This window comes from Halichoerus grypus, chromosome 14, assembly GCF_964656455.1.
Source record: "Halichoerus grypus chromosome 14, mHalGry1.hap1.1, whole genome shotgun sequence".
NCBI classification, from domain to species: Eukaryota; Metazoa; Chordata; class Mammalia; order Carnivora; family Phocidae; genus Halichoerus; species Halichoerus grypus.
This window is the reverse complement of record NC_135725.1, coordinates 50,738,468-50,758,765: the sequence shown is the minus strand read 5'-3', so window position 1 is coordinate 50,758,765 and position 20,298 is coordinate 50,738,468. Positions and strand designations below refer to the sequence as shown.

Sequence of the window (20,298 nt, the reverse complement as noted above, 5' to 3'; positions counted from 1 at the left end):
AAGTGATGGAAAATATCAGTTGAAGAAAAAAATATAAGTTTTTGCTAGAGCTAGAAATTATTTCATAAGTTAGAGATTTTGTTTTATTTGTGACATATTCCAAAAGTTTCAAATATATTACATATATTACAAAAAAGGTACCAGGGAAAGTAGTTTTGTGATTTTTCTGTTCCTGGGTTTTTGTTTTTGTTTTAAGATTTTATTTATTTATTTGACAAAGAGAGACAAAGCAAGAGAAGGAACACAAGCAGGGGGAGTGGGAGAGGGAGAAGCAGACTCTCGCTGAACAGGGAGCCCAATGCGGGGCTCGATCCCAGGACCCGGGATTATAAAGGGAGCGAAAGGCAGATGCTCAACAAATGAGCCACCCAAGTGAACCTGTTCCTGGGTTTTGAAGACACCTTGTGCATTTTGCCTAAAGGTACTTGATATTTGGTTGTAAATATTTAAATCTTCCCCTCTGACCGAAAAATATAAGAAGAATCTTGGTGAGGATAATTAGGTATATGGAAAGTATTTCTATCAGCTTTACTTAATTTGTAATAGTGAAAGAAAGAAAACAGTTTTAGGAGGCAGTAGGAATTGAAGAATAGGAAAAGAGCCTATCAGCCGTACTGCTACTTAACTGTAACTTTGGGTTTAAATTAGTTAATCTTTCCAAGCCTTAGTTTTCTCATCATTAAAATGAGCACAACCTCTACCTCAAAATATAAAAATTTTATTGAGATGTTATATGTAGAATCCCTGCATCAAAGTATGTGGTCTATCAATGAGAATTACACTCTAAAATGTGAAAGTCATAAATGCATATTTTACTGACACTTTGCTTTCTGTATTTTGCTCCTATATGACTCTATATTAGCAGAGAAATATATTCTTTGAAAGAGTTGACATTTTTCACTCCTTACAAATAGAGGAGGTAAAACCCTATATAATAAGGGAATAATGCATCAAAATTTGCCACATGTGTCAAAATTGGGAATCTTCAACAAGCAAGCAAAATACTTAGTTTACATAGTTTTTATGCACCTTTTGTCTTAAAATCATGTACAGTGTAAGTATGTGAGAAAAAAATTGTAAAGGAATGAGGCACACATACACAAAAGTGAGGGCAACTTTTAAGCGTAATTCCTGAAAAAAATTCTGAAACCAAAATGTCCCAGAAGATGGGTTAAGGCTAATATATTTCAACTTTGTTGAAATTCTCTGCTGATAACTGATAAAGCATCATGTAATAATATAAAAGATGTTTGTGATATCAAAATATATGCCTGTTAAAGAAGTGGGTCAAGTTGATTTTAGAAAAGTTTGATGTAGGATCTATTTTGATCTAAAATAAACCAAAACTTTAGATCATCATACCTTGACATTTTATTTTCATAATTTGTTGTTGTGCAATGAAGAGGGCTTATAATTTATAGAAATGAGCAATAAAAATATGCCATGTTAGCAAACAAATTTAGTGAGAACAATTGGCATTTTTAAACACCATTTTCTATGGCTGCTATTCACAAAACCATACTTTATCTTTTCTTCTATAAAAACATATATATAAGTCAAAGCAATATGGAATGAGTATGTATGTAGATCATAGAACAAGTTATCCTTGCTAAACTTCTTGAACATATTTATAATATTTATAACATATTAGAAGAATACTGGAAAACATTTTTTGTCTCATTTAGTCTTAGACGTAGGTTTGTCAGTTTAGGAGTATTGCCATGATGAAAATAATACCAAATTTTTAAATAAATTGAATGATCAGTACATACTAAATAATTACTAGTGTGATTTTGATGCCACTGCCAAAATATCATTCTCTGTTTCGCTAAAAGGAACAGATTTTCACTGAGAATTTGTCACAAAATCTTCATATATGAATGACACAATTTATTAATCTTTCTGTTTAGCGATTAATCATTACAAATTCTCATTTTCTACTATAAACTTGCTTTTTTGAAATATATCTTATCCATCTGATATAGACAGTATATGCATATATTTATGCACTGGAAATAATGGACTTAGATAATAACCACTTCTGACTTTATAAGGATTAATCATGCTCAAATTTCAAATTTTAAGCTTAAATAAGATTTTCATCTCTCAATGATCAGAATTAAACTGCATTGTGTTTAGTGTATAGCATATTTTGCTTGTAAAATTCATGTTGAGAATCTACTTTGTTCATCTACATGTTCAGAATCTAATCTTTGCTTATTTCATGATAACTTATTTAAGACAGTCCTTTTGTATACCCAAACTCTCAGACATCTGTCATGCTTTAGAGAAAATTTGAGAAGGGACAACAGTGAGTTTGTTGGTGCTTGATTCTTGTCTGAGTGATAAGCATTCTACTAAAAAAATAAGCTCTTTGAAGGAGAAATTTGAACAACAATCTATCTCCTATTTCATACTTGGGACTGATAAAAGTTTTCCTTGGCCTTTCATTTTTCCAGGTCTCCTCACTTTATCTTTGATTTTAGAATTTTAAACATATAAACTATTGTATTTTTTTAAATTTATTTTTATTTTTTTTAATTTGCATTGTAAACTTAATGGATCTGCCTTTAGTTATGGTGAAAACTGTTGCTAAGAACCAAGAAATCCAACAATTCATTGACAATTAAAAACAGTGGAAAATTCCTTTTTCTCTGTTACAAAATACGTCTGATTCAGGGGCTTCAGGATGTCAGGAATCTTTGCTCCACATGGTCATCCAGGGTCTCAGAACCTGTTATAATGTTCCTCTGTCTTACACTGGGTCATTGTTTCATGTGCATGGTAGAAATAGGTTACTTCTAGATCCAGCTTTCAGCATAGGGTCAAGAGAAAGAAAACTTGGAAGAGCTTTGCCCAGATTTGAAAATAACATAAATCCCCCTGGACACATTCTGTTGGAAAAACTTCATCATATTACCCATTTAACTTCAAAGGAGGCTGAGAAATATAGTCAAGCTGTAGAGCTTTTGCCTATAATTTCATTATTATAGAAGACTGAGAGAACAGATTTTAGTGGACAACCCCCTTAAAAGGGCTGACATCTGCTTAAATTTTTTAAAGAACTTCTATATCCTGGTATAGCATTTTTGAAACTATGTAATTTAAAATAGAAATATTGTGGGATTGCTTTATTGATTGAAAAAAGTCCAACCTTTTCATTCCCCTCTGTACCATCCTTACAGTGCAAAACAGAAGATATTGTTTGAAATAAGCAAGGAAATACAGCTATTACATTTTACATAGGAAATCCTTATAAATTATGAATTATCCCCGAATAGTGTATATGTCATAAAAAAACACAGTTTTAAGAGCCTATACTTGGTAAACATTATTTCATATGTAAATCTAGATTTATAACTTGAGGGGGAAATGTTTCTGTTCATCTTGTTTCTTATATAATAGCATTCCACAACTTTTAGAGCTGAAAGATACCTTGGAAAGTTTCAGCCTAGCATCCTTCAGACTCTTTTGTCAACAATTTAACAACTTGAGCAAGCTATGTACATATAGCACTCCATAACTTAGAGTAAGTGCATCACAATTCTAGGTAATATTATTCTCTCCTGTTTATGAATAAGGAAACTAATGAACAAAGACTATGAATAACTTTTCCAAGGTCAAAAAGAAAAATTTATTTAACAAATTTAATTGATATATAATTGACATATAACATTGTATTAGTTTTAGGACAAACATAATTTGATGTATGTATGTATTGCAAAACGATAACAATAAGTTAACAACCACACGTAGCTACAATTTTTTTTCCTTGTGATGAGAACTTTTAAGATCTACTCTCAGGAACTTTCAGATCTACAATATAGTATTGTTAACTATAGTTACCCCACTGTACATTATATTCCAGGACTTATTCAAATATGCTATTGTAATGGTTTTAATAAGAATGCTTCTGGCTTTCTCTATTAAGCATGATATGATTGTCCAGTAGTTCCCTAATTTTGCACTCTTTATCATGGCCATGGTTATACTTATTCCATAAGAAGATTTTGTTGTTTGTGTTGCAGTACAGTTTAAATAGCATTGGAGTTATATGTTCCTTTAAGTTTTTGTAAATTTTACGTGTGGGATTCTTGGGGACATATGGATAGATTATTTTGGGAAGGCAGGGTAGATACATTGAAAATTTTGCCTACTTACTTGATGGAAATGTATCTCTTTACAAACACAGCCCAAGGAGACTAAAGGAAAATATTTATATTCCTTGGTCAGAAGAGAGGTTCTCCCTCTGACTTGCTAAACACAGAAAGAAAGCATAGAGTCCCATTTCCTTTGGCAGCTGTCATGCGATCATAAGAATGGCTGTACAGAGAGATGGAAGAAACCTCTTTCTTGATGTCATCATTGCTGCTCTGGTTGTCATGCCTGGGGTCTGTCCTACATATGGACCTTCAGTTACATGTGAAAATACATTTCCTTATTGTTTAAGGCAGTTTGAGTTAGGGCATTTAAAAAGTGGAGGTCACAATTGAATTCTATACAAGAATGAACATTACAGTGACACACCAAAATACAGGTTTCTCACAAACACAATGTTGAGGAAAAGAAGCCAAACACAAACGAACATAAAATGGACAAAATAACTAATATCTATATATATTTAGACTTGTATAAATTAAACAAGAAAAAAAAATCATCCCAGTTCAGAAAAGGGCAAATGACTTAATATATCTTTTTTATTAGAGAAAAGCTAAATATCCCAACTAACATATGGACAGATTTTCAAATTAACAGTAATATTAAACTAAACTTTTGTGTCCTATCTCTTGTATTGTGTAACTGACTCAGCATTTGCCTAATAGCAAAAGCACAGTATCCGAGGACCTTTGGTTCTCACTTTCTGTAAAGTGAGCATTGAGGAATGTCAATTTGTTTTAGTTCAGAGTAACATTGGTGTATGTACTGTTGACTAATAATCTTCAAAACAGGGTAGGCAGGTAAAAAATCTCAGATTTTCAATTTACATTTATTTTAATCTCATCCTTTTAAAACTTTTTCTTTTTGTGTATGTTCTAGAATGTTCTTAGTATAGTAAATGATACACAAATTTTTGTATATACTCAAAAATGTTTTACAGATCCCATACTACACTGGGAATCACCTCAGTTGCAGGATTTCTCATTTATTAGCTTTGGACCTTAATCTCTTTATTACTTAATCTCTTTAGTATACAATTTTTTTCAAATATAATAATTGAGTAATAAAATATATCCAAATATGTATCAGAGTTAGACTTGTTATAAGACTTCAATTAGATATTATATATGAACTTGGATTTTATGCTTTAAAATATAACCAAAGTAAAAAAAAAATATTTCTGAATGATAATTTCTTCATGTCCCTTGGCTTTGGGGACATAACAAAAAGTCATTAAAATTATTTTAGATTTTTGACTCATGTTATCTTCCCAACTAATTCTTAAGGTTGAGGATTAATTTCTCAGAATTTTGGGGGTGTATATATCTTTTTTTGGCCTTTGACATATTTGGAGAACTCAGGGCAGGTTTGTATCTGTCAAGTATAAGAAAGCTACCAAATTAACCTGAAAATCCTAATGGGTATATTCCTGAATGTATGTGCTTCACAACATTTTCTGAGAATAAAAACACTTCTGTGCTTATAATAAGGCACATCAGTACTACTAATAACTCTAAGACATGAAAATATCTGACTGTGAAGTTGATTATGTACTCAAGCAGAAAGCTGTAATAAAAACTTTTCTGAATCCACTCTCCTTCTGTAATGTTTCTCCCCCATATTGTTGATGCAGATGTTGAGTTTTTTCAAAAAATGCAAAATAATTAGACCTGAGAACTCCTTTTAGCTAAAAAGAATCCTTCCCCATTTTTACTAAACCAATATATTTCAGTGAAATAAGTTCTATGAGTTATTCTTCTGAAGCTGAGATTCAGCAGCATAAAAAGGAAGTCAAGTAAAAATAAAATGTCCAAACATAGCTCCAGATATCAAACATTTGTCTTCTAGATCCACTTTCCATCCTTCTCCACCCTGCTCCCTATCACATTATTAGCCTCCTTTCATCCTTGTGTTCCAGGGTAAGGTTGGCTTCTTGTTGGATTTTGGCTGTTGGGAAATACAAGCATGAGATCAGAAGGAGGAAATAGTGTTAGCTCTGAATTTCCTATGGGCTACTTACATCCTTCTACCAAAGGTCACTGCTCCTATAAGTTTGCCCTGTCTGTAGGTTCTGATAAATGCTCTAGTCCCTCACCGCTTCTGGCCAAGGGGTGGTGAAGTTCTCCATGGCAGGTATTACTAGCTTCAGGGTACTTCTGTCTCCTAAACTATATCCAAGCTTTCATAAATGGCCTTTTATTAAACTATTTTATTAAACTATTACCCATCTTTACTGTGGGGACACAGATTGATTCAATGTACAAACAGTGACTACTAATATTGATATTGATTATATGTTTTAGGTTTAGGGTTTTTTTGTTGTTGTTTTGTTTTGTTGTGGGTCCTGAATTTATGACCCTGAGATCAAGACCTGAGTTGAGATCCAGAGTCAGACTCTTAACCAAATGAGCCACCCAGGTGCCCCAGCATGCTTTAGTTTTTATTATATATAATGCATTTTGAAGATTCCATTGAGCAAAGGAGATCATCTCAAAATTTGATCTTTAGTTAATTTAGTTTGATGTTTTCTTGTTTTAACTAACTAAAAATGCACATATGCAAATTAGGTTTTTTTAAATTTTATTTTATTATGTTAATCATCATACATTACATCATTAGTTTTTGATGTAGTGTTCCATGATTCATTGTTTGTGCATAACACCCAGTGCTCCATGCAGAACGTGCCCTCTTTAATACCCATCAGCAGGCTAACCCATCCCCCCACCCCCCTCCCCTCTAGAACCCTCAGTTTGTTTCTCAGAGTCTATAGTCTCTCATGGTTCATCCCTCCCTCTGATTTCCCCACCTTCATTTTTCCCTTCCTACTATGTTCTTCTTCTTTTTTTTAACATATATTGTATTATTTGTTTCAGAGGTACAGGTCTGTGATTCAACAGTCTTACACAATTCACAGTGCTCACCATAGCACATACCCTCCCCAATGTCTATCACCCAGCCACCCCAGCCCTCCCATCCCCCACCACTCCAGCAACCCTCAGTTTGTTTCCTGAGATTAAGAATTCCTCATATCAGTGAGATCATATGATACATGCCTTTCTCTGTTTGACTTATTTCACTTAGCATAATACCCTCTAGTTCCATCCATGTCATTGCAAATGGCAAGATTTCGTGTTGTTTTTTTTTTTTTTTTGATGGCTGCATAATATTCCATTGTATATATATACCACCTCTTCTTTATCCATTCATCTGTTGACGGACATCTTGGCTCTTCCCATAGTTTGCTATTGTGGACATTGCTGCTATTAACATTGGGGTGCATGTACCCCTTCGGATCACTACATTTGTATCTTTGGGGTAAATACCCAGTAGTGCAATTGCTGGGTCGTAGGGTAGCTCTATTTTCAACTTTTTGAGGAACCTCCATACTGTTTTCCAGAGTGGCTGCACCAGCTTGCATTCCCACCAACAGTGTAGGAGGGTTCCCCTTTCTCCGCATCCTCGCCAACATCTGTCATTTCCTGACTTGTTAATTTTAGCCATTCTGACTGGCGTGAGGTGGTATCTCATTGAGGTTTTGATTTGGATTTCCCTGATGTCGAGCGATGTTGAGCACTTTTTCATGTGTCTGTTGGCCATTTGGATGTCTTCTTTGGAAAAATGTCTTTTCATGTCTTCTGCCCATTTCTTGATTGGGTTCTTTGTTCTTTGAGTGTTGAGTTCGATAAGTTCTTTATAGATTTTGGATACTAGCCCTTTATCTGATATGTCATTTGCAAATATCTTCTCCCATTCTGTCGATTGTCTTTTGGTTTTGTTGACTGTTTCCTTTGCTGTGCAAAAGGTTTTTATCTTGATGAAGTCCCAATAGTTCATTTTTGCCCTTGCTTCCCTTGCCTTTGGTGATGTTTCTCGGAAGAAGTTGCTGCGGCTGAGGTAGAACAAATAAGGTTTTGACAATTAGAAAGATACTAAGTATATATTACCTCTTAATAGGGTTTCCTTTAATTTGTATCTCAAGTGATTCAATACTATTCAACAGATATTTATTATTTTAATAACTCTTTGGCATAAAATCTCTGACCATTGGTAATACAATCTATGAGATCATTTCTTCTTTTGAAATGATTAACATCCAATCAAGATGCAGATATATCATGTAAAAGAGGAAGAACATTCCAAACTAGGAAGAAGATTCACATGACGTGTTATTTGAGCTGATTCTTAAAAACAAGTAGAGGATCAGGTAGATGGGTCTCCTGGGATAATTATTTAAGACTAAGGGAAGCTGAGAAAGGGATATGACTAGGGATGTACAGGGAATGCTCTAGGAACTGAGACTGTAATATGACTGAAGTGAAGGTATATAGGATTATTGTAAATTTGAAGAAAATAGACTAGGGTCAAATAGTGGAAGGTCCTAAATTCCAAACAAAATTTACTCTTTCACTGGAGAAAAATTAAAGTTCTTTTAGCAGATGATTGATTTAGAATTATGAAGTATCTCATGTCATAATCAGATACAGTTTTTTTTTTAAAGATTTTATTTATTTATTTGGCAGAGAGACATAGCAAGAGAGGGAACACAAGCAGGGGGAGTGGGAGAGGGAGAAGCAGGCTTCCCGCGGAGCAGGGAGCCTGATGTGGGGCTCAATCCCAGGACCCTGCGACCATGACCTGAGCCGAAGGCAGATGCTTAATGACTGAGCCACCCAGGCGCCCCATAATCAGATACAGTTTTAAGAGAGATTCCACAAGCAGCAGATAATCAGAGGACAGGTGAAGCTGGAGGTAGGAATGCAGGAAAGAAATTAGAGCCATGGTTCGGTTAAGAAGTAATAAGGCTTTAACACAATAAAAACTGTTGGAAAAGAATATGTTTCTTAATTTGTTTTCTCTGAAAGCAGAGCCTGTGACAAGGCAGTTAATTCAGATGACATAGTCATGGGAGAAACATGTACAGTTATAAGAGAAAAAGACCAAAGAATGAACTTATAGAAATGCATATATTCAAAGAATTGACAAGGCCAACAAAGGAAATTGAAAGAGTAGGGTAGAAATGTAAGGAGAAATCTAGGAAATTGTAAATCCTGAAGACCCAGGGAAGACTGATTTGATATAAGAAAGAAGTTAAGCAAGATGTGATAGAGTCCAAATAAAAATGGTCCAATTTTTCATTCATCCCTGTAGCTCTCATCTTTGTAACATAACTTTGCAATTCCACCTGCAAACACATGGAATTTATTTCTCTACCTTGTTGTTACTTGTTTTAGCTAATGGAATACAACAGAAATGACAAAATGGTGGTCTTGTGTATAGGACTCAAAAGACCATGCATGCTGCTATACTTTCTTGGAATCCTACTGTTACCATATGAATTCCTCTAACTCCAGCTAACAGCCAGTGAACTATCCTTCACCAGCCAGTTCCAAGACATCCAGTCAGCTGATCACATAGATTTAAGCAAGTTCTTTACAGCTCAACTCAACCAGGCCCAAATCAGCAGAACCAGTGACAAGTAAATTTGTGATCAACACTTACTGGTTATTTTAGGTTACTAGGTTTGGGGGTAGTTTATTGTGTATAAATGGATAGCTGATACAGAGAGAAAACATTGCAGAAGCAAGTTTAGAGAAGAATGGTAAGAGACAAGCTGTTAGATTATAAGCTGTTGAAGAGTTACCAGGAATTGGGCAGTGGATATTTTTTAAATAAATATCTTCTTCAAGAGAACAGAGTTGGAAAAGTTGCTGAAGGTATTATTATTTTTATCATGTGTATAGAATGGATTTGACTATGTTTTAGGGAGACAAGAAAAATCTAATGGAAAGTGAGATGAACAGGCCAATGAAAGAAGATATAATTGAGGTAACACATTCTCAAGAATGGGTGAGCTCAAATGCATGCATGATTAGAACAGTCTGGTAAAGTAATAGGTTAATTTTTTTAAAGAGATAAGGAGAAAAGGGCAGGTGATGATAAAGAGAAAGAATTAGGTTGGAGAGGAATAGATTGAGTGAGGTCAGGTCTTTTCCATGAAGCAATAAAATCATCTTTTGAATCAAGTTAGCTGATTTTCTCTTCTAAAAGTAAAATTTCAAACATTGATGAAAGATATTTAAAATATAGTCAATTGAGGGAGGAAGCAAAGAATGGTTGAGTGATTCTGAGAGCTCAGAGTGGTTCTGTGAATTTGGATATCAAGAAACACACTAGAAATCACATTGGACAGGAGGAGGAAGTATATGCAAGAAATAACTGAAAGATGCACAAGAGAACTTTTTTATTTCTAAAGTTGGATTTCACTAAGCAGTCTTATTGGTAAGTCAATTCTGATTTTCTATTTGTTGTGTATCTTAAATTAATCCTGTTACAATAAGTAGAATTAATATAGATCATGCAGGTGCAGAGTTAAAAATTTTATAATTTTGGAGTCTTGGCAATGTGTGTGTGTCGCGTGGAAGGGAGAGACAACGTAGAGACTTTGCAACCAGGATTAGTGTTGGGAGAAGAAGTATAAGATATTATTAAGAAATTAAAGAAAACAGTGCCCTTGTTTGCTTACCAGGCTTGACAACAGGATCAACAGAAGCTGATGAGAAAAAGTCCCTGGGTCCTTTGTGTAGAGACAGAAATCTATTGATATCTCCAAGATGCTGGTCAGAGAGAGATGTTGATAAGGCAAAAAGAATGGGATGAAGGTACATTTATACAAGAAAGGAAGACTGGATTTTTATGGCAACCTCTCAGGAATTATTTTCTTAGACCTGTAGTCAGAAAAATCAATTGGACTCGATATCTTTACTTACAGCATAGTAACATCAACTCATAGAATTGTTGACAAAATCAAATGAGATGAGTGTACATGAAAGTGCATTGAAAATCTAAAACCCCATACGAATGAAAAGGATTTGCTGAAGCCAAAGGCAACAATATTTAAGATAACTTTTATTAAAATTGATTTTTAAATGATACAAGGAATAAGCTTTATATATTGCTTTAACATAACTGGTTCTGTCTCAAAATGATCAAAACAATTAATCCAAAATGTTTGTCATAGGAGATTAAAATAATACCCTGAGTGTTACATGTTATAAAATTTGTGGATATGCTCTTTCATTCTGTGTATTCAACAGTTACCTAAGAAACCTGAATTCAATTACTTCTAACTCCACCAGCCTTCTGTATCTTACTGCTTCTATTATGCAATGTTTATATGAACTGTTTTTCTTATCATTTTTTGTGCCACTTGAAAGTAAGTCCTTCATGATGAGAATTATTTGCTCTGTTGGGTGACATGGATATTTATAGAGCATAAAGCCAGTTGACACATAATTTTTGAACATTGATATGTTCCCCTTGTTATCTTAAGTAGGGAAGGAAAGAACATAATTCACCCTAATGGTTTTTACTCTAGTATTATGGAGCTCAGGTCTCCATGAACATACACAAGAGGTGAGAGATTTAAAAAATGATTCATTATTTTATTAACAAAACTAACATTCACCTGTGAAATATATGTTGAGTGCCTGCCCTGTGACAGGCAATGTGCTATGTGCTAGTTGACATCCAAATAGAATCCGGTCACTACCTTGGAAAGCTTACAAGAAATGAAGGAAGAAAAGTATGTTTTTAAAAAATCAACTTAATTTGTTTTTTTCTTTTACAACATTTCTTTTCAAGTTCTGGTCCAGATTAATTGGGAGGACAAGATGAAAAAAGTTTATACCGAGAGAGATAATGGAATAGTGGGATGGGCAGGTGGTCGTGAATCACTGTTACTGAGTCTTTGTAGTTGATGTGCACAAAGCTGTCTTCCTCCATTCAATTCTCCTGAGCTGTATAACTTCTCACCAACTCATTTAATTTTAGAGATAATTTAAAAGCGAATATTCCACAAATGTAGAAAAAATAGCATCTTTGATAAATGTTGCTGGGAAAGCTGGATGGTTACATGTGAAAGGATAAAATTGGATGATTTTACCTTATGCCATATACAAAAATCAACTCAAAAGGGCTTAAAGACTTAAACATAAGTTCTGAAAACCTTAAAACTCCTAGAAGAAAATATGGGGAAAATCTTCTTGACGTTGGCGTTGGCATTGATTTCTTGGATATGACCCCAACAGCGCAGGCAACAAAAGCAAAAATACATGAGTAAGATTACGTTAAACTAAAAAGCTTTTGCATATCAAAATAAACCACCAGCAAAATGAAAGGGCAACCCTATGGAATGGGAGAAGATATTTGTAAGCCATATACCTGATAAAGGGCTAATGTCTAAAATATATAAGGACTTCCTAAACTCAACAGAAAACAGTAAGTAAATAAAACAATCTGATTGAAAAATGGGCAAAGAACTTGAATAGACATTTCTCCAAAGAAGACATACAAATGGCCAATATGTATATAAAAAGGTGCTTAATATTACTATTCATCAGTGAAATGCAAATGAAAACCACAATGAGATGCCTCCTCACACCTGCTAGGATGGCTATCATGATAGATACATAGATAGATAAATAGATAGATGATAGATAGATGATAGAGATAGATGATAGATGATAGATAGATAGACAGATAGATAGATAGATATAACAAGTGTTGGTGGAAAAGAACAGGGGACCCTTGTGCTGTAATGGTGGAAGTGTTGTAAACTGGTGTAGGCACTATGGAAAACAGTATGGAGTTTCCTCAAAAAATTAAAAGTAGAACTACCATATGATTCAGCAATCCCACTTCGGGTATGTATATCCAAAAGAATTGAAATCATGATGTCAAAGATATATCTGAACTCCCATATTCATTGCAACATTATTCCCAATAGTTAAGACACGGAAGCAACCTAAATATTCTCGATGCCTGAATGGATAAAGAAAATGCAATATATATCATATTCATACTAGAATATTATTCAGTCTTTAAAAAGAAGGAAATCCTGCCATTTGTGACAACATGGATGAACCTGGAGAACATTATACTAAGTTGCCAGATACAGAAGGACAAATACTACATGATACTAATTAGATGCAGAATCTAAAAAGAGTCAAACTCATAGCAGCAGGGAGTAGAATGCTGGTTGCCAAGGGCTGAGGGGGAGGGAAATAGGGAGATTTGAGTCAAACAGTACAAAGTCTCAGTTACATAAGATGAGTAAGTCCTAGAGATCTGCTATACAGCATAGTGCCTATTGTTAACAGTACTGTATTGCTTACTTAAAACTTTGCCAGAAGTGCAGATCTTATGCTAAGTGTTTCTATCACAAAAAACTAAAAAGGTCAGTAAAAAAAACTTCTGGAGGTGAGGAATATGTGTATGACATAGCTTGGTGATGGTTTCACGGGTGTATACTTATCTCCAAACTTATCAAGTTGTATACATTAAATATGTGCAGGTTTCTCTATGTCCATCATACCTCAATTAAGTAGTTTCAAAAAAGTCCTTGCTCTTAGAAGATTTCAGTGAAGTAACTGAATATATATTTTTGAAGGGTGACATTACATAAAGTAAGCTCAGGTGTTTGGCTTGATTGTAAGTTCTCTAAGGCAAGAATAGTATCTTATTCATCTTATATCCCCAATAAATACCTAGAATATTATAAGTAATAAATAATTATTTTTGACTTTTAAAAAAAAAAAAGTGAAGATTTCTGAACTGAATGGAAACAGGTTATTTTTCTTTTCTTCCAAAAAGGTATTTTGAAAGAAAAGAGATGAGTTTTCCTAAAGATGCATCTAATTGTTTGGCAATAATTTGTGGTCCTTCAAAAATAGGACTAATTATCATCATGTAGGCAGGGAAACTTAGGTGGCAATTTGTAATTTTTAGCAGCTTTTTACTTGCAGCATTTTAAAGTTGCCACAGCAGGAGGTAAAGTACAAAATCATGTTTATTTGAATAGAAATATTTAAAATGCTACATTATGGAATCACTGAAACAGAGTTCAGAGGAAATAAATGTATCTGTCCTCTGTTTATGTTATTTAAACTTCATATGTATTCCACATAATGGTGATTGGGATTTTGGTTCCCGTAATAGCCTCTTAAATGTATGTGCATCTTAAATTGATAGTCTCTTACAGATATAGTCTAATACACTGGCCAGTATGGTAGCCCCTAGCCAGCGGTGGCTGTTGAGTATTTGAGTAGTCTGAATTGAGATGTGCTGTAAGTGTAAAACAGACGCTGGCTTTAAAATACTTAGAAAAAAAGAAAATAGCATGTTAGTAATTTTTATATTGCATATTGAAATCATAACACCTTTTGATAAATTGGGTTAAATAAAATCTCTTAATAAAATTGATTTTATCGATTTCTTTTACTTAATGTGGCTAAAAAAAGTTTAAAAACACACATGTGGCTTACCTTATACTTCTATTGAACAGTACTGTCTAGTAAGCACAGACTACAGTGGGATTATTTTTATCCCCTTTAGAATACCATTTTCTATTACAGGAGCCTTAGATTAATAGTGATTTTATAAACCCTAGCTTAGGTTTGTACTCAACTTCTCATTTACTAAATCCATGAGCTCCATTTTAAAAGAGCTGCTGGTAAACAGCTCAACACTGTCCTGCAGTATATTTTATATATCAAAAATTTATATATTACAGTTGCTTGCAAAAAGATTTTGCCAAAGCTCACCACAAAATATATTTAAGCTCAATAGTTAACAAATAAAGTCAAATAAGAAACAAAAGAAGATAGAGGAAGAACAGGTATCATTCCGAGATAAAAATGTTTACAGTAATTAATCAGTTAGCTCAAACTTTCTTGCAAGAAGTAAAAGAAGACATACCAACATCTTCTTGGCCTTATGGTAGAGTAAAGTCAAAATTTGGAATCATTCATTCTTAGAAACTGAACTTCTTGTAAGGTAGCTTATAAATCTTTCTGTAGGATGGCAGGGCATGGGACAGGGAGAAGCAGAAAAACCCTGGGAGGTGAGGAAAATCAGAACACCTTAACAGTATATTTCTGCTGCATCTAGTTATCTCTGATGACCCTGCTTATATGGCCTTAGTTGCACATTTGCCTCTTTGTTCTGAAATAATGGTGACATGCATACCAGCAAGAGACCTCTTCATCAAATTCCATAGAGTATTTGAAAAATCAGTGGTGAAAATCTTCAACAATACTATGAGTGACCAATAAATATAAGGATTGATTTGATCAAAACATAACCAAACCAAAGCAAACCAAAAACATAACCACCAGCTTCTGGTGGCAGGTTCTGGGGAAGGGGCGGCAGGTGCCACATCCACCCATGAAGGTGGCAGGAGGATGCCTCTGAAGCAGCAGGCCAAGCAGATGGACGAGAAAAGGCATTCAAGCAGAAACAGGAAGAGGAGCAAAAGAAACTCAAGGAGCTGAAAGCGAAGGCCATGCGCGGGGAAGGGCCTCCGGGCCACAGGTGGGATTAAGAAATCCGGCCAAAAGTAAGCTGTTCCTTGTGTTCAAGGAAATGATGATCCTTAATTCCATTCCTGTTTAAACATCTGGATTCCCTGTCACAACATCTGTTGCCACCTACAGCTAGAATGGAGTGTTGTCCTAGATCTTGTACATTTAAGAATAAACTTTTGTTAAAGAAATAACCATTCATAAAAAAAAAAAAAAAAACATAACTTGAAGTCCATTAAAGGTTTAAGCAGTACAAATGGAGAACAGTATTTTAGCAGTTAAAAGAAAACCACCCTGAAAGTCTGTTGAAATGTTTCATGTATGAGAAGTTTTAAAAGTTATATATTGGTGGGGCGCCTGGGTGGCTCAGTCGTTGGGCGTCTGCCTTCAGCTCAGGTCATGATCCCAGGGTCCTGGGATCGAGCCCCGCATCGGGCTCCCTGCTCCGCGGGAAGCCTGCTTCTCCCTCTCCCACTTCCCCTGCTTGTGTTCCCTCTCTCTCTGTGACTCTCTGTCAAATAAATAAATAAAATCTTTAAAAAAAAAAAAAAGTTATATATTGGTTTTAGTCAAGTCTGAAAGAGATGTAAAATTGAAGTGAGCAGAGGGAAGTAAGAAGAATGTGGTAGAAATGATGTAGGAGAGCTAGGTGAAGGCCAGAACTTCTCGTAAATTCTGAAAAGAAGTTTATTAGATTTTACTCTAAATGTAATGTCAAGCCACTGATTTTGAGCCCTAGAAATACAGAAAATCATTCTATATTCTAAAACAGCAGTCTGACTGCTCTGGGAGCCAAGAGAGAAATTAAGATAAGGCCTTTTTGGACATAGAAATGAATGTGCATTGTAAATAGTGGCACATAGGAGTATGAAGCTCAGGGAACAGATCCGGGATAGATATGTAACTTTGCACATCAAGGTATAGAGAGTGGAAGAAATCTTCTGGGAATAAATATAAATAGAAAAAACAAGGGGCCCCAGACTCTGGAATATTTGGGTTTCCCTAGAGATGCGGAAACCAGAAAAGAAAACTTAGAAGAAGCAGCTTGTGGGATAGAACAAAAACCAGGAGCATGATCCCTTGGATCATTGATGCCAAGAGCCTGTGTCAGGAATGGGGGGATTCTCAGGGGTGCCAGATGTCACAGATACGGTGAATAAGAAAAGAGGCAGCCATGAGGTGTGTCACCTCTGGGGCCCTGGTTGACACTGACAAGAGCGGTCTCAGTAGTGCAGATTAAGAGACCGACAGGGAGGTGACAGTGTGGGTCCCGGAGGCACGATTATTAACAACTTTTTCAAGACTTTTCTACTTAAGGAGCAGCAACAACAACAAAAGGAAATGATGACTGAGTGGATACAGGATTAAGATAAAGGTTTTTGTGTGGTGTTTTGACTTTGTTTTTTTCATGATGGGAATGATACAATAGAGAAGCAAAGATTGATGGTCCTGGAGGAGATGAATAAAGGACCTACATCCTCCACAGGACTGGGCTTAGAAACTAGGGACACCTCATTCCTTGTCATAGGAAAGAAAGCAGGTCGTAACTGAAGAGATAGAGGTGGGTGGCAGGTTTATTGAAGGAACTCCAAAGGTATTCCTTTCTTTTTCTTAAATTTTCTCAACAAAGTGTAAAGCAAGGTCATCAGCTGAGATGAAAGGAGGGAATTTTTCTTATTACCAAAGGAATAAAGCAGTTGACTCTAATAAAGAGGAGCTGTCTGAACCTGGTTTCAAGATTGTATTCTACATTTTCCTTCCAAGTAAACGTGCTGCTGTCTCTGCAATTCTAAATGATGGGGAGATTATCTACAACCCAGATGTTTGATAATTGTGTGTCACTTTGTATACCATGGGGTTTATGAGTGGGTTGTGTAGGCTAGATTATACACCAAACTATCACTGTACTCACATTTTCTTTATTTTTTGAGTCCTCAGGATTTTGAACAGTTCTGGAGGATAGCTCAGAGATTATCCATGCAACAGCAGGCTGAGGTTTAAAATAAAAGAGGCTAACATTTATGTTTCCCTGAAATAATGTTTATATAGAAACTGAACATAGACTGTATTCCTGTTCACACACATAAAAGATGTAAAAACATATCACACCTGGAGTAGGCCAGATTAATGCATCTATTTTGTTTCCGCAGAACTACAGAAAATCTGATATCAGAGGACAAACATGAAGATAGGCACTTGAATTGTGATTATCATATATTGTTGCAATTTGTTTTTAAGGTAATCCCATTTTTATGTGACAATTTCAGGCTGAATTATAACTTATGTGCTAGAGTGGTCATTCTTTAGCTGTTGGAATTTAAGCTAGCACTAGAGTTTTTATCTTGAGGACATTGATGAATCTTTAAAGATCAGTGGTATGGGGAGAGTTTAGAAGGGTGGCTCAGTCGTTAAGCGTCTGCCTTCGGCTCAGGTCATGATCCCAGGGCCCTGGGATCGAGCCCCGCGTCGGGCTCTCTGCTCTGCGGGAAGCCTGCTTCTGCCTCTCCCACTCCCCCTGCTTGTGTTCCCTCTCTCGCTGTGTCTCTCTCTGTCAAATAAATAAATAAAATCTTTAAAAAAAAAAAAAAAAAGAAAAAGAAATACTACCTTAAAGGGGCACCTGGGGGGCTCAGTCGGTTAAGCATCTGACTTGGGCTCAGGGTCCTGGGATCCAGCCCCTTCTTGAGCCCCCTGTCAAGCCCCACGCTCAGTGGGGAGTCTGCTTGTCCCTCTGCCCCTCCCCCTGCTCATGCTTGCTCGCGCACTCTCTCTCTCAAATAAAATCTTTTAAAAAGAGATACTACTTTAAAGACACAAAAACCTTAATTTTATCTTTTAGCAATAGTTCATACTCTTCTATTTAATTGGTGTTATGAATTTATCTTTTATCAGTTGATAATTAAGTACAATTTTTAGATGTGTAATTTCGATCTGTTTTGGAACAGTCCCTTTGTAACTTTACTCTCTTTTAGTGTTGAGGGATTTCTGAAAAGGTTTTTCTATAATAAATGTATAGCATGTCCTGGGGCGCTTGGGTGGCTCAGTCGGTTAAGCGTCTGCTTTCGGCTCAGGTTGTGATCCCAGCGTCCTGGGTTCGAGCCCCGCGTCCGGCTCCCCGCTCAGTGGGGAGTCTGTGTGCAACAGCAGCAGAGTGGCAGGAACAGTTTTGGAAAGCAGCATATGAGGAATTTCTTCATGGAGGGGGTGGTTCTCAGATATTTAATTTTTAATTTCCTCATCCCTCTCTCATTGGACTTTTCATTTTTCATTATTAAAATGCAAATTTATTGTAGGTAGATGTAATTTGCATCTTATTTCCTCGAATTTGATGCATAGCAGCAGGTTAATACATATATGAAAGATACGAGCCGTAGTAGTAAAACTGAACCTATGAAGTCATCACTCAGTGTAAGAACTGAAATATAACAAGCACTGCTTCATCAGGAGGTGCTCCTTTGCTGTCCCATTGTCCTGACACATGGTCAAGGATAATTGTTATTTTGAGGTTTGGATTTATCATTTTCCCTTTTTAAAAATTTTTTTAAAGATTTTATTTATTTATTAGAGAGAGACGGCGAGAGAGGGAACACAAGCAGGGGGAGTGGGAGAGGGAGAAGCAGGCTCCCCGCCGAGCAGGGAGCCCGATGCGGGGCTCGATCCCAGGACGCTGGGATCATGACCCGAGCAGAAGGCAGACGCTTAACAACTGAACCACCCAGGCGCCCCTATCGTTTTCCCTTTTAAAAATATACTTTTATCATATATAAAAGTATCCCTTGTTTATATTTGCCAAGACTTCAGAGTATGTCCGAGACGCCCTCAATTTCATCAATTTAACTTATAATGGATTTGGATTCTCTTAAGGTAGTTTGACCTTTCCCCAGAAATAATGACATTTTGTGGGTATTGAAGAGAACTAGAATAGATGAAGGCAAAGTTTTCTTATTTATTTGGGAAATTCTAGCAAGTACTGTATTTGACCCATTTGTCCTAAGGGACTCCAGAGAAAAAACACAATTTGACTCCCTAGCCAGTCTCAAAATAATTTGAACCAGGTTTGTGTAAATCAAGAGAACAAACAAGCAAACAACACTTTTCCATAACTTATAGTAGGGTAGGAGGTTTATATGTCCATTTTTCTGGTGTCTTATTTTTGTTCTGGTATCTGAAGCAAACAGAACACCTAAGATGCATTCTGGTCTTCCTAATCAAATCTCTTTCCATTATAACTATTATATTTGTCCCTTCTTTCCTTTCTCCCATGTATAATACATTACTTTCAATTGTGCTTTGTTAGTTGTAAAAAAGAATACCAGGAAGTGGTCCCCTGTGTGAAATCTGGCCATTGCTATTGGACAGGAGTAGACTACCTGGACTTAATGAATTTTTTATTCTTTCCTCCAATGCATTATTTTCTTTCATTAAGAAGATTAAGGGGTGCCTGGGTGGCTCAGTCAGTTAAGCCTCTGTCTTTGGCTCGGGTCATGATCCCGAGTTCCTGGGATCAGAGTCCTGCATGGGGCTCCCTGCTCAGCGGGGTGTCTACTTCTCTCTCTCCTTGCCACTCCCCGTTTGCGCTCTCTCTCTTCTGCTCTCACTCTCTCTCTCTCAAATAAATAAAATCTTAAAAAAAAAGTTTTTGGGGATGGGGCGCCTGGGGGGGCTCAGTCAGTTAAGCGACTGACTCTTGATTTCAGCTCAGGTCATGATCTCAGGGTCGTGAGATGGAGCCCCACATTGGACTCCATGCTCAGCAGGGAGTCTGCTTAAGATTCTCTCT

At 35.9% G+C, this 20,298-nt stretch overlaps 1 long non-coding RNA gene and 1 pseudogene across 1 annotated transcript in view; both read left to right on the top strand.

Moving 5' to 3' along the window:
* Window positions 1–20,298, top strand: part of LOC144380060 (uncharacterized) — a 394,589-nt gene that overhangs the window by 258,908 nt on the left and 115,383 nt on the right. The window lies entirely within an intron of this gene.
* Window positions 14,853–15,557, top strand: LOC118555000 (translation machinery-associated protein 7B pseudogene; annotated as a pseudogene).